Source organism: Panthera onca, chromosome D2, assembly GCF_046562875.1.
Source record: "Panthera onca isolate mPanOnc1 chromosome D2, mPanOnc1 haplotype 2, whole genome shotgun sequence".
Taxonomy (NCBI): Eukaryota; Metazoa; Chordata; class Mammalia; order Carnivora; family Felidae; genus Panthera; species Panthera onca.
This window is the reverse complement of record NC_138349.1, coordinates 48,564,739-48,579,146: the sequence shown is the minus strand read 5'-3', so window position 1 is coordinate 48,579,146 and position 14,408 is coordinate 48,564,739. Positions and strand designations below refer to the sequence as shown.

Sequence of the window (14,408 nt, the reverse complement as noted above, 5' to 3'; positions counted from 1 at the left end):
GGGCTGCACGCCACCCCTGTCAGCGGGTGCCTTGGTTCGTCCAGATGTGGCGTGAGCCTCCAGGGACCAGCAGCTTGTCCACCAGGCTGGGCAGCCCATGGCTGAGGCTCCGCCCCTCCTCTCAGGCAGTATGCTTACCTGTGGGGGTGCGTCGGGGCCCGCGAGGGTCCCAAGGCACACCACACCCCAACAGGCCAAAGGGAGACATGCACCATCTCATTTCATCACCACGATGACCCCTTGGCATAAGCACTGGGATCATCCCCATTTTACAGAGCAGTAAACTGAGGCTCAGAGAAGCTGGAGAGGTTCCTCAGGTCACACAGCTGGAAAGTGGCAGAGCTGGGGCTTAGGCCTACACCTATACTCGAGTCAGCATTCTTAACCCTGACACTCCACCGTATTCATTCAGAACATTTGTACTTAAAACACAAAATGAAAGTGAGTCAGTGCATACAGGGTTCTAAAGCCTGCTCCGCATAGTATTAGCCACTGCAACTTTGTCATTGCTTGGGACCTTCTGCCCCTATATTAAACAGAGGCCACAGAAGGTGCTAGCAGCATTCTGTGCGAGGGCTTTAACCACACCAAAGATACAGTTTTATACCTCCCACCATCCGCAGCATCTTGCGTAAGGTTGGGGGTGCTGTGTAAGCTTTAACACCCGACAGAACTGGGACAACCCAGCCCTGTCACTTGCTGAGTGTGTGGCCTCCGAGCCTCAGTTTATCTCCTGGGGAAGGCAGGAATGATAATGAGACTTACCCTGCAGGGGTCGTCGTAAGTTCTAGAAACACGTGTGCATCGACAAACAGCGTCTAGATGTTGTTAACCTTTTTTATGTTGGAGCAATTCATTGGAAAAGAAAAAAAAAAATCCATTATTTCCTTTGTATGACAATAAAACAGACGTTTTCTCTGAATTCGTCAATCAGTTCTTTGGAGTATATATAGAAACAGCCTTAACGAAAACGTTTAAAAGACTTCTCACGATGTATTTTCGTAAGTCTGCTCAACCTATCCTCTCTCGGATGCGGGTTCGTGCTCCTCCCCATGTATGTTTGCAGACCGTGCACACGGACGATAGGTCTTTTACAGGGTGTGTGAAATTATGGTTAGCCAGTCGCTACTCTAAGATCCTTGACGTGCCAGCCTGTGCTGGGATATCGCTGTTGTATTGAACTGCTTGCCAGAAAATGGTCTTGGAATCTCATAAGTGACGTCTATTCCTGATGGACTCTGCAGTTTTAATAATAACTCAAGTCAATACAATTTTGACAACGTAAAAATTGCTCCTTATCCAAGAAACATTTATATCCATATCTCTATGAAGCTCCTGCTCTGTGCGGGCACCTGGCCAGGTATGGGTTCCGACGAGGAACGCAACAGACATGGTCCCACCTCGGGAAACTTACAGTTTAGAGCAGAGATCAGCAGACTTCCGTAAAGAGCCGGACAGTAAGGAGCTCCGGCCTTGCGGGCTATACAAAAGCAAGTGTAGACAATATTTAAACAAGTGGGTATGGCTAGTTCCAATAAAACCTCATTTATGAAATCAGGTGGTTGGCTCTGGTTTTCCTGACCCGTTGCCTATGAGAAAAGAAAAAACATCATATAACCATAGGTGTATGTGGGTGGGTGTGCATAGGCATGTATGTAAATTCCAGCTGAGCTAAATTCCATCAAGGAAAAGTCAGGGATGCTATGAGACCACTCGGGGGTGGGGGGAGGCTTCCCTGGGACCTGAAGATTGAGAAGTGTTGAATAGGTAAAGAAAAAGAGGAAGAGCTTCTTCCCAGGTAAAGGGGACAGCCTGAGGAAAGGTCCTGAGGTAGAAGGAAGCACGGCTTTTTGGCAGAACTAAAACAAGGGCAGTGGTTCCAGAGCCCAGAGGCAGGAGTCAGCAGCAGGTAGACACACGGGGCCTGTCTTGAAGGGTTGTGGTTTTTGTACTAAGAGTGATGAGAACATGGCTAAATTCTCCTTTTGCAAAGATGGCTCCGGCTACCAAGGAAGAACAGATTGCACAGGGGAGGGGGACAGTGTAGATGCAGGGAGCCGGTTGGCAGATTGCTGGGGACATCAGGATGATGGTGGCTGGACCAGGAAGGTTCCACTTCCTGTGGAGTAGAGAGAAGGGGATAAACCCAGAGGGTGTGTAAGTGGCAAAACCAAGTCAAGGATAGCATGGACAGAGGGGTAGGAGGAAAACAAGAGAGCGGGCTTTCCCAGAAGCCCCAGCTGCTCCCTCCTTGGGGAGGAGAGGCCCAGGTCCCCGTGCAGCCCTTCCCTCGGGGGGTCTCTCATGGCCCTGCTGGTACGTGCTGGGTGCTCTCTTATACTTTGCTGCAATGCTCAGCTTTGTATTTATGGATGAGGAAATGGGGCTCAGAGAGGTTTGTGACTTACCTGTTGTCCCACAGCTCGTCAGTGATAGAGCTGGGACTTCAACCCGCGGCCTCCTGACTCCAGGCCCAGTCTCTGCCCACTCCGCCACAGCTGACTCTGGACCTAGACTTTGGAGGCCCCTGTGCTCCTGGGCAGGATCTGGGAGGCTACTCCATCTGGGAGAGGCCTTTCCTTTGTTCACGTCTCTCTAGCGTGGCCCTGCCCTTGCTAAGTGGTATCTTCCAGCCTCGCTTCTCCTGAAACAAGGGCTTTGTTCTGCCCTCTGTTTGCACTCCCGGCTGTGCACAGCTCTTCACAGTGTATTGAGCCTTTTCCCAGGCCCTGTGTCTGCTAAGTCGTATGATATACCGTAGGCCCGTGAGGCGAGGCCTCAGCACATACCCATTCTGCAACTGAGAACACGGAGGCCCGGCAGTCCCTGTAGCTTTGCTACCACTCGAATTCCCTTCTTGGGAGGCAAACCCCTGTCGGCACCGACAGCCATGACTAACCACTCTCACAGCTCACCCCCACCTCCTCGAGAAATGTGGCCCTCAGGACTCGGGTTCCCAGCCATGCCCCTGCTTGGCCCTTCCTCTGGGAAAGCAGGCCACCAGTGTGAGGGCGAAGGCTTCAAGCTGTGGTCTCATCGGTAGAATGCAGGGTCGGCCAGGGGCAGGGGCAGGACCATGGGAGGGACGGAAGCCATGGGGAGCTGAGCAGTGACCCCGAGTTCCAGGGGCGGCTCCGACACTGGCCCCCGTCTTCACCGTGTTGCCCACCTCCCAGAGCTGTGGCCTTGTCTGTCAGGATGCCTATGAGGATTAAGCGAGGGCCCCGCCGACACCTGGCACCCCTGTGCCAAATAAATATTACTTTCCAGTCCTCCTCCTCTGCTCCTGTCTGCCTTTTTCCCCCTGACATGGCTCCCTACCTCTCCAAGGCTTTTTTCTGCCCCAGCAAGGTTGTTTCTCACTGCTCCATTTCCCTGAGGTTCCGGGGGCTGCGTGTGACCTGTTGTAATCCCACCTCTGGGTGCAGCGCTGAGGGTCTCTGGGGCCTCAGGTGTGGGTGCGGTGGCCACACTGGCCACAGCCGGGCGCGCCCAGGCCTCTTCCAGCCGGCAGCCGCAGTTCTAGAACATGCTCTGTCCATAGAGCTCCGACAGCCAGCCCACGCTACCTCTGGCCCTCCTCCCTGACTCTGTCCAAGCTCCCATTGTGTCTGACCTGCTCTCGCGGTTTTCACCCTCCTAGTCCCTCCCTCCCCTTTCTTTCTGAGGGTCTCTGCCGTCCTGTATCTGTCTCTGCCTCCCTTTCCTGGTGCCCCTCAGACTTTCTCCCTATGTGATGTGTGTATGTCTGTGCATGTCTGTGTATGTATGTGTCTGTGGTAGTGAGTGTGTGTGTGTGTGTGTGTGTGTGTGTGTGTCGGGGATATGTGTCTGTGTGCCTGTGTGGGGTGGTGAGCGTGTACGTGTGGTGGTGAATGCGGGGGGGGGGGGGTCTGTGGGGGCACATGCCTGTGTGTGCGCGCGTGTGTGTGAGTCAGGGGGGCTGGGTGCCTGTCTGTGTGCGCCTCCCCTCTCCCCCCTCCCGCCCCCCTCCCGCCCCATCTCCGTGTCTGTCTCTCTTGTCAGGAGGCCAAGCTGGGGCCGGCCGAGGGCTGGTGGGGATGAGATCATGCCGCGAGGAGCGCTGCTTTGTCAGGAGGGATGGCGGTGCGCTGGGCTGGGCTGGGCTGGGCTGGGCTGTGCGCGCCGGCGTTGCCGGGCTCGGGAGCAGGAGCTGGGGCCCGGGGGCAGCGCCGCACGGCGGGTGCGTGTGCGTGTGCGCGCATGTGTGTGTGTGTGTGTGTGTGTGTGTGTGTGTGTGGGAGAGACAGAGACGGAGCGTGAGCGCAGAGCAGACACTGCAGCAAACCGCCAAGTCAGGCGTCTCCACGTGGGCCCCTCAGATACCCAGCCCCCAGCTCTTTGTTCTGGTGCAGCCTTTAGCCTGTGCGCTCGCACGCCGGAGCACGCGCACGCGGGCACGACGGCCCAGAGCCTCCTCGTGGGGGAAGGTCGTGGAGCGGGGGGGGGGGGGGGGGGGGGGGCTCCCCGGGGGGGGGCTCCCCGCCCCTCCTCGGGGTGGGGGGGGGCTCCCCGCCCCTCCTCTGCCTCCGTGCGGAAGGTCACCTGCCTCGTGCCTCCCCTCGGCCCCCCGAGAGGCCGCAGCGGCCCCCCCTGCCCCCACCCGCCGCCGCGTGCCAGCCCTCAGCAACTTGGCAGGCGGCGCGGAAATGTCAGCCTCCTCGGGCGGCACCGAGCGGGCCCACGCCTGCTGGCTGTGTCGGCACCGAGCAGCAGGCGGTCGCCATGTCTCAAGGTCCCCGAGAGCCCTCTGCGTGCCTCGGCCGCTGTCCCCGGCCTCAGTGACTCTGTGTCCCCTCAGCTGACCCCAGAACCCAAGGGAAGGGGCGGGGGGGGAAGCCAGGGCCCAGAGAATGGAGGGGGACCTGCCCCTGCCTGCGGTGCCCTCTGCCTGGCCTCACGCCCCTCCTGTCGCCCGCAGAGGGTGGGTGATGGCTCTGGGCTCTTGTCTGGGAGATGAGAGGCTCTGGGCTGCTGGCAGAGGGGAAACCCACAGAGAACAGCAGGTATGGGCGTCCTGGGAGAGGTGACCAAAAGGCTTTGGAGAAAAGACCCGAGAACTCAGGAGAGGGCCGGAAGAGGCCGCCCCTGACAACTCCAAGGAAGAGGCCAGCCTTCCTTAGGGACAGCAGAGGGCGGTTGCCAATCACCCGCCTGTGGGCTGGATGTGGCCCGCAGACTTCTGAGCTCCGATGTTTGGTGGTTTTTAAAAATGCTTATTAGTTGCCAACATTTGCTCTTGGGGAGATTGTACCATCAAGTCAAATGCCTGTCTTCCTTTGAATGGGAACCTTGGGCCCACAACCCACGACAGTCTGGGTGGTGGCTGACCCCCCAGATGGGTTCTGTGTTTCCCCCATTGTCTTATGCCCAAAGCATCTCCCGAATTTGGAAACCCACCAGGCCCTGTGGACATATGTGTTTCTGACCTCTGTTCTAAGCACACCCTCACACCCCAACACAGCAGCCTGAGCCCGGGTCCTGGCGTGGAGACCCAAGCAGAGGGGGTGTCGACAAACACCCACTTGGTCCCACTTCTCTGATGTGCTGACAGTCCCCAGAGGAGACATTCATGGGAAGGGGACTGAGACATGCCCCGGGCCCCCAGCCAGCCTGAAAGGTGAAGAATCTGTGGTCCATGCAGGAGGGACTCGGTCCTTCTCTGGAGCTCTCAATCCCAAGAGACCTTCTGTAGCGACTTGTATAGCAGCCCTGGGACTCAGACACAGACCCCGACCGGGGGGCCCCAGCCATGGCACGCCGTACCCCCATCACAGGGTTGGGATGGGACAGGCATCAGAGGCCAGCCAGGTCATTTCACCACTTGTATCCAGGACTCTTAAGCAGGAGAAGGAGGCTCGTAAACTATTTCCCTCTGTCTTTGAAAACAATCCTTCTTGCTCCCACCTGGCTGAATGGGGGCTCTCAGACCTCCTGGGGGTGGGGACATTCCTGGTCTCTCTTAGAGGCTCTGCTTCTGTCTCTACCTTCACACCTCCCCCAGGACCTGTCTCCACCCCCCTCTGCCTCTGCCCACCCCAGAGCACGCAGCCACCTTCCCATCACCGTCACCAGGGAGGACAAATGGCCTCATTCAGGGACACCCTGCCAGATCTGTCTCTCTAAGACAAAGCTGTGCGCAGCTCTGTGTGAAAAATGGCTTGCGGCCGCCCAGTGAGCAGGCGGGATTGGTGGGTGCAAATTGCAGGGGATTTGTTAACGCTTGCCGGCTTCCCCAGAAACAGCAGGGCAGGCGGGCCCTTGCCCTTGAAATGCCAGGCTGCCAGGCTGGGCGCCTTGTCAAGGCTGGGGACAGACTTCCTCCTGGACACCAGCCCCACCCCCACATCTGAGCTCAGCAGAGCTGGGGTGTGGGGGAGGGCTTTGGCTTCCTTCCTCCTGCACTCCAGGGCAGGTCCCGCTCAGGAAAGGGCTCTGGATTTCATCACCAGGCCCCTGGGAACCGACTCATGGTCAGCCCTGTTTAATGGATGAAACCTGTTCACAAGGCTCGCTCACCTCCTGCTGATTCACTGCCGTAGGAGAGGCCACTGGGGCCCTTATCAGCGTGTCCACTTTATAGAGGAGGAAACGAAGGCTCTGACAGGGGAGAAACAGACCCAGGCCGCATGACTTGTGGTGCTGGAAGCAGGGATCGGACCTCCAGATGGTCAGATCTGGAGCACAGGGAGCTGTCCCCCTTCCGAGTGACCCTGAGGGAGCAGGTGGGGTAGGTCGTCCTGGGCCAGTGGCCCCTGGCTCTCCTCCCCTCCCCCAGCTCCCTGAGGGCTGGGGCCTGGGATCGGGTGGCCTCACTCTGCTCTTGGAGAAAGAGAACAGTGGGGAGGAGTCCACGTGACAGAGTTTGTGGACACAGCGTTCCCAGGCTAAGGAATGGGGGGGAGGGGTAGCACGATGGTCCCTGGGGTGTCCCGAGTGAACAGTGAGGAGCGGGGCAGTGCCATGGAAGAATGGGAGAGGACAGATTTGGAAACAGCTCCAATGCCCTGGAAAAGAGATCTGGGTATTTCGATGGCCACTCCACGGTCATTAAAAACCAGGTCTCCCAAGAATTACTATGTGGAAATGCTTGTGGATAGAACATTAATTTTTAGAAGGGTAACACAAAATGGTAAGTTCAGTGTGACCTCAGCCAGGTGCACGTGAAACAGAAAACAGAAAAGAAGATACCAAAATGTCAACTTATAAATAATGGATCTGTCTGGAGGGGTGGGGAGGGGCGGGTGACACTTGATTTCCCACATTTTCTGCGGGGAGCACAGATTTCTGTTTGGAAGCAGAAGCAGCGATGGGCATTGTTGGTTCCTTTGGCGTTTGGCTGGCGTTGGCAGGGATGGAGCGAGATGAGAGTGCCCTTGTCTCCAGGCTGGCTCAGCAGTTTTCCCAGCACAGCCCTCTCTGGTTCCCCAGGAGCCCCGGGGGGCAGGCCTCTGCTTGTCTGTCGGGAGGCTATTCTTCCTGTCTCCCTCTCTTCTGCGGGATTAGCTCATTGCTGGCTCCCCGACCGAGCCTGGGTGTGCAAGGACACAGCTGCCTGAGGCCCAGCTGGTGCTGATCTGCTTAACAGGCCTGTCCAGCATGAGAGGGGGGCAGAAGGCTGAGGGCATCAACTCATGCAGGGCGGGGAGGCGGAGGGGGCGGAGTGGGGGGTTGGGGGCCAGGACCCTGACAGGCAGCGTACGGAGCCCTCTCAGGAGGGGGCTGCTTCTACCTGGACCCTCACGGCCCCAGTCCAGAGCCCCAGCTGGGACTGCACACCCTCAGGCCACATGACTGGGGCAGGGGTCTGGGAGGGGAAGGGAGGGAAGGATGAGGCTCCTCCAAGGAGAAGGCAAGGCTGCCGGAGGTTCCTCAACCAAATGATGTGTGTCTGAGTTTGGGTTCTCCCTGATGCAAACTGCAAATCGAACATTCTGGCTCAAAAGAGAATCCCAGAAAACACCGGTGGAGAAGCAGGGAAAGAGAGGGAGGGGAAGGCGTTCAGTGACAAGGTGTCGTGAAGCACGGTTCCTGCTGTGACCACCTGCCAGGGAGCTCTGGGAGACAGGAGAATGCGCCCCTCAGCCTGAGAGGCAAGGACGAGGAAGTATTTACTCTGCCTCCGGCAGCCATTATTGGTGGAGGGCTGTGTGGGGTCGGGGTCAGGGGACACCCTCCAGCCCTCGCCGTGGCGATGACGCCCGGCAGAGTCGGGGCACACAGTAAGCAGAGGGTGTGTGACGAGGCACCCACAGGGCCGGAGCAGGGCACTTTCCCCCTTTCCATCGTTTGCATCCCGTCCGCCACATCCCTGCCATATTCCAGTCCTGTTCCTAAGACAATCGCATCCTTCGTATGGTTGCTCACTTATTTTGACTTCGAGTTGAAGATGGCAAGAGGAAACTTTACATCCCCTATGCCGCCCTGACTGGCAGACTGGCCTTCCTCCTCGCCACATTTAGAAACTGTCAAAGTCAGGACGATAGAGCCCCTGCCCCTTGTCCGGGTGGAGCCGCAGGTGTCCTGTCCATGGCTACAGCCTGGGCCAGCTCTCTGCCAGTTAAAAAGACAGGTGGGGGTTTAGGAAATTGGGAGTCCCTTCCTTGTAATAGCAACACCCCAAAAGTGGGAAGAGATCTGACGTGGTAGGTGGTTTTCTCATTGGGTCCCGTGGCCACCTAAGGCATCGCAGAGGCCACATGTCCTAGTCCACACTGAGGGTGCTCCTGTCGAAGAGGATAGTCCTGCTGCCCGAGGCCACAGGGGGCCTGGGCACGCCCCCCCCCACCTCTGGGCCCCTCCCAAGTCCGTTTCCTCCATAGTCCAAAGAGTTCTCTTCTTTTCTCTACCTTCGTGACTACAGGATGAATGATGGAGTCGTGGGCATGAGAACACGTCTCGAAAGAAAAAATACTAAACTGGAATCTTCAGGGCAGGGAATGATGATCATCTTGTCCAGTCCCACTCTGTGCCAAGCACGGGGGCTACAAACATATATAAATGCACCACACAAAGTCTCTGCTCTCGAGATTTGAAATCAATGAATGCTCCCATTCTGTGGGTGAGAAATGACAGTAATCCTACACACAAACACAGCCCTTTACACAGCCTCCCTTGTCCAGCCCCGTGAGATCCTCAGGGTGGGCTTATCTCCATTTAAAGAGGAGGGGACTGCAGCTCTGAGGAGGTGGGCGGGGGGGAGGTGGCCTCAGCAGGAGAAGTGGGACCAGTGCTCTGGCCAGCGCATCCCTGCTTCTCTGCGTGTGCCCCCCGAGGGGTGGGCACAGCCTCTTGGGAGATGCAGGAACACAGTTACCACCCTCCAGGCACCAAGGCTGTCACCCCGCAGCCACATGCCGCCCCAGCCCAAAGGCACGTTCGGGACAGGGATCCTGCCAAAACAACCCCCACTGCCCCAGGGTGCCCCGAGGATGCCATGGCTGCCCGAGAAGTTAATAAAGCCATCGGCAGCAATTAATTCTGCAGAGGAAAGAGCCAGGTAAGAGGATTAAGGAAGCCAGAGCTTTAGTTTTAAGATGGAGCTTAGCATTCCCACTAACAGAGGAGGGATTTCAAGGGATCCGCGGGCGTGAGAGTGAAATGGAGCGGGAGCTTGGCAGAAAGCAGGCGAGGTGGTGATGGTGGTAGTGGGACTTCTGAAGCAAGCTTTGCCAGCCACAGCCTTATAAATACCTTCTGTTAGACAGACAGACAGGTGGGAATTAACAATGGTGCCGGTGCCGGGACTGTCTGCCTTGCCTTTTTAGATTTACAGGGCAGGGCATCTGGATTGGCCAAAAAAATCTGATTTACAGCCCCTTTCAGTCACGATGATGGCCAGCACATGGTCAGCATCTTCCTGGTACTGGAACACTCACTGTGTGTAGCAGCCGCGAACCCACTTACCCCGCATGATGATCCCAGACCCACGTCTACCCATTTTACAGACGAGGAAACCGGGGCTGGGGGGGAGATTGCGTAATGTGATCAAGGCCCTTTGGCTCGAAAGAGCCAGAATTGTGGCTCAAACAAGAATATCTGATCCTGAAGCCACAGGCTGCCCCGTACTCTCTATGAACAGGTTGAAATGAGATCATGTTAATGACTCACAAGAACGTGTCAAGATCACCTGAATTGCTTGCAGGGAGAGGTATTAAGTATATGACGATGACCTGTCCTTGTCGGTAGGTTGAGCACCCTCCTATCTTTGAGCTTATTCAACACTCCGAGTCCCCAGCACACAGTCAGCATTCGGTACCTGTCAGCTGTTTTAATCGAAATGTCCTGGTCAGCCCCGATTTCAAACATTGTTCCCAAAAACCATTCCCAGGGAGGAGTAGTGACTAAAAGCATGGACTCCAGAGCAACCTGCCTGGATGTGAGTCCCACCCAGCCTTCCCATTCACCAGCTCTGTGACCTGGGAAGAAGTCACTTGGCTGCTCCATGCCATGGTTGTCTCAGTTGATGATAATAATGCCTCCGTCGTAGGCATTAAGTGAGCGACCATCCGTACGGTGCTCAGAACAGGACCTGGTATACCGTGAGTGCTGTATGCACGTTAGCAATTTTATTCCAACATGGTGGCATTCAGATGGTCTTAGGAGGCCTCTTCTACCTGGAGGTAAACGCAAAAGCCTGTGCCTGACGCTGTGTCTGGAGATACAGAACCTGTGTGTGTAGAGAGGGCCGAGGTAAATGCAAACCATACCCACCTCTGAAGGGGTGAGAGGTGAGTAGGGTGACAGTTCCTTCCTGAGGCTCCAGGAGAGGTTCACGTGGGGTCAAGAGCATGTCTTCCTTCCCCCCCCCCCAGGGAGAGGAGGCTGAGCCCCAGAGGGGAAGGCAGGCTGCCTGCAGGAGTGGAGCGTAGAGGGCTGGCTGAGGGAGGCCAGGCACTACCAGCAGAGCTTGGTCTGTACCTTGGGCTGGGGAAGTTTGAGAGCCTCTTTTTTCCCAGCAGCCCCTCCCAAAATTCTCTCAAGAGAGAAAGCAACCTTTGGAGTACTGGTTGTTGAGTGTCTGCTTCGTGTCAGCCACCGTGCTGGGTATGTTATGAATATCCGCACTGATCCTCACAAGGAACCAACCCATTTTGTAGACTGGAAACCTGAGGCACAAAGAGATGTATCCACTTGCCCAAAGTCACCTAAATCTTTTCTAACAAAGCGAGGGACGATTAGATAGATGGCTCTGAGTGGATGGATGTTTGATTCGTTGAGACTGAAGAGACGAAGGAAAGAAGCAAGAGAAAGGGAGGAAGGGTGGACCAGGGCCCTGCCGCAACTCCAAGTACTTGCCCCTCTGCCCTTCCCTGGTCTCGCCTTTTGTCTAGGGATCGGGTTCTTTGTGAGTGACCCCTTGGCTGGTCCCCAGGGCGTATCTGGCAAGCAAACTCAGGGAGGAAGTTCTTGGCCAACAGACCCTGCCCTCCTGCCCCTCATCAGCTGGCCAGGTAAGCGTGCACAGCAAAGCTAGGGCTCGGGAGAGGCCAGACCTTAAAAACTGTGAGTCTTGGCCTTGTAAGCCCCTAGTTCTCCTTGCCTCCGCATTTTCAGCCACCCTCAAGTCGGGGCCAGCTAGCTGCTGGGATAGGACAGGTCTCAGGACGTGCAGAACCGAGATCTGGACACCAGAGTAGGGGCGGCATGGGGCAGGGGTTTAAGCTTAGGCATCAGGATCAGGCTGACCGAGGCTCAGCCCAGCTCCATCACTCCCATGCCACATGTGACCCCCCCTGCCGTGGCCACATCTCCTAGCCTCTCATGAAATGTTCAGCACAAACTACTTAACAGAAGCCGGCATCTCAGAAGGGCTCTGTACATAATCATTCAGATTAAGTCTCGCATTGCAGCACAGGCTCCGAACCCTGCTTGCTATGTGACTTTATGCAAATCGCTTCACTTCTCCAAGCCTGGGGTCCAGCAGATCTAGAATCCGGGTCTCCTGGCTGGAGCGGCAGCAGTTCTGTTTCCATGGCAACCCAGCTGCCTCTCGGGGGACCATCTGGATCACATCACCCTGGCAAGGTGCTGCCCAGGCAACCAGGTGTTTGTGTCTTGCAGTGGGAGACTCTGCAAGGTGGTAATTCCCACCTCACGGGGGACAAGGTAGTGGCGGGGCAGTGGCTGGAAGGAAGCATGGGCACCTTGGCCAGACCTGCCGCCCTCGCTCTTCCTGCATCCAGAGAGGAACGCACCTCAGAGCTTGGAAACTCTGGCCAATGACTTTCCTTGAAGAGCTGTTAACAGTTGCTTCTTTATATTCCTGGGTACATTTTCTGGCTTGTTGAGGCTGGCCAGGTGGGAAACACTGCCTGGGGCTGGACTCCTGTAGGGAATTCCAAAGGACCCAGTCTCACCTGTTTGGGATGAAGACTACTATTGTCTTCTGGCAGGAAACAGAAGTTATTGGGAGGGAGGAGTGAAATTAGGAGTCTGCCTTTCAAACAGGCACATAATTATGACAACAGAAACTCAGTGCAAACGATAAAACGAAATTCACCCCTTCAACAAAGGGCATGGGCCCCTATTATATGCAGACTGTGTGATTAGCACTTGAGTAACCCTGGAAATTGTACCCTCGAGGAGTTTACAGACCCTCCGTGCTCAGGAAAAAGACAAGGTCAATAGACCCGCATCAGCAGAGGGTGAAGCTGAAATGGGGTGATGTGGAACCCACTGGGGCCAGCCACTTCCGGCAGGCAGGCAGGCAGCTCCCAACCCAGATGGGATCGGACGGTTCAGAGATAGACTGTGCTCTGCCATCGCTTCACATAGCTGAGCACCTTGGCTCTTAAAACAGCCCGTGAGGAGGCATTCTGTCCTCTTTTCCAGTTGGGGAAACTGAGGCTCAGACTGTGAAATTCATGCCCAGGGTCACACGGATGGGCAGTGGCTGGGAAGAGATCAGAACTGGGGCTCCCTGCCTCCTCGGAGCACCCTTTGGGGAGGCTCCATTTCCCGGATGCCTGAGGCCTCCCTCTAAGCTGAGCAAAACAGTCCTCTGCCTCTGTCCTTTCTCCCCCTCTTCCCCTCTCTCCCTCTCCCTTTGTCTCCCCCACCTCCCTTCCACTTCCCTCCCTCCCTCCTTTCTCCCACTCTCCCTGTCTTTCTCCCCTCTCCTTTCCTCCCTGTCCCTCCCTCTCCCTCTCTCCTTCATTTCCTTTGTCTCCCCTTTCCCCTTTGGGACCGCAGCTCCACTGGGCCCGAGGGCTGCAGCTCAGCCCTGCCCAGGAGTCACCAGCAACGTTTGCTTGTAGGCCCCAGGCTCACCACCCACAAGTGCACCCCCCAGGTCCTGCCCCAGCCCAGCCCTGTGCTGCGCCCCCAGAAACGTCCGCTGCTGTGTAGGGTTGCCCCCCCTCCTACGTACCCTCCGCCAAGGAAGTGACATAATTGCCTGTATTCCCATTTCCACCAGGCTCCCCACTCTCAGATGTGTGCCCCAGATGTTTAGACTCACTTCCTCCCAATTAAGCGTCTGCTGGGAGGCCGGGAGGCAAGGAGGCAAGGGGCTGCGTGTGTGCATGCGAAAGGGCTTGGAAGGGAGAAAATGGAACCCGTCCCCCCCTCCCCCAGGGACAGATGGGAACTGGCCTGCTGTTGGGGTCCATGGGGAAGCCGAGCGTCTGGGAAGTGCGGCCAGATGCCCCTGCAGTTGGCCGCCGGCCCAGCGGCTGTGGAAGCACCAGCCCCTTGGCCCCTTGTCAGTCTCCAGGGGAAGATCCTCTTGTGCCCAGCCCCTGGGGACAGGCCTCCCCTGTCTGGTTCTTCTCCCTCATAAGAAAAAGAAAGAGGAGGAGAAAGGTACTGCCCCCTGTAAAGGTCAGGGAGTGGGCAGGTGACCCCACAGATCGGGTCTGTTTCCCCTGAGGCACTTGTGCCCTTTGTTTGGCCAAGGCTGGGCTTCAGGGTCTGGTCCTAGGCCTCCTCCTTGTGCGGAAAAGGCTGCCTCGGCTCCATATCACACTCACATGTCCACACAGCCAGGAGTCGTACAAAAAGCATTGGCATCCAGATGCACGATACAGGGTGGGTCTGGGGACCAGAGAACCCAGCGCCCCCAGTGGGGCAGCTGCTGCATGGGGGGCCGCCTGAGGCCGTGTGAGACACAAGCCCAGAACCGCAGCCTTCTCCAGTCCTGTGAGAAATCTCCTGAGGTTTTTAATATGGAGCCACCCCTTATTGAAGACGCAGTGCTGGCCAGTCTGGCTGTGACTGACGGCTGGCTCTCGGGTGGCCAGTGGAGGCATGGGACTTAAATCGTTGGGGACCAGGACTGGGACAGATGGACCCATGACTCGTGGGAGGGGAAAGAATCAGTCTGCAGAGTTTGTGGGACTGGATCACCTTCCCTGAGTACAGAAAGAGGGCTCAGGCCATGTCAG

General features: G+C 56.8%; 1 protein-coding gene across 9 annotated transcripts in view; it reads left to right on the top strand.

Annotated features, from left to right (window-relative positions):
- The window catches only part of ZMIZ1 (zinc finger MIZ-type containing 1), a 234,259-nt gene that overhangs the window by 138,795 nt on the left and 81,056 nt on the right, over window positions 1-14,408 (top strand). The window lies entirely within an intron of this gene.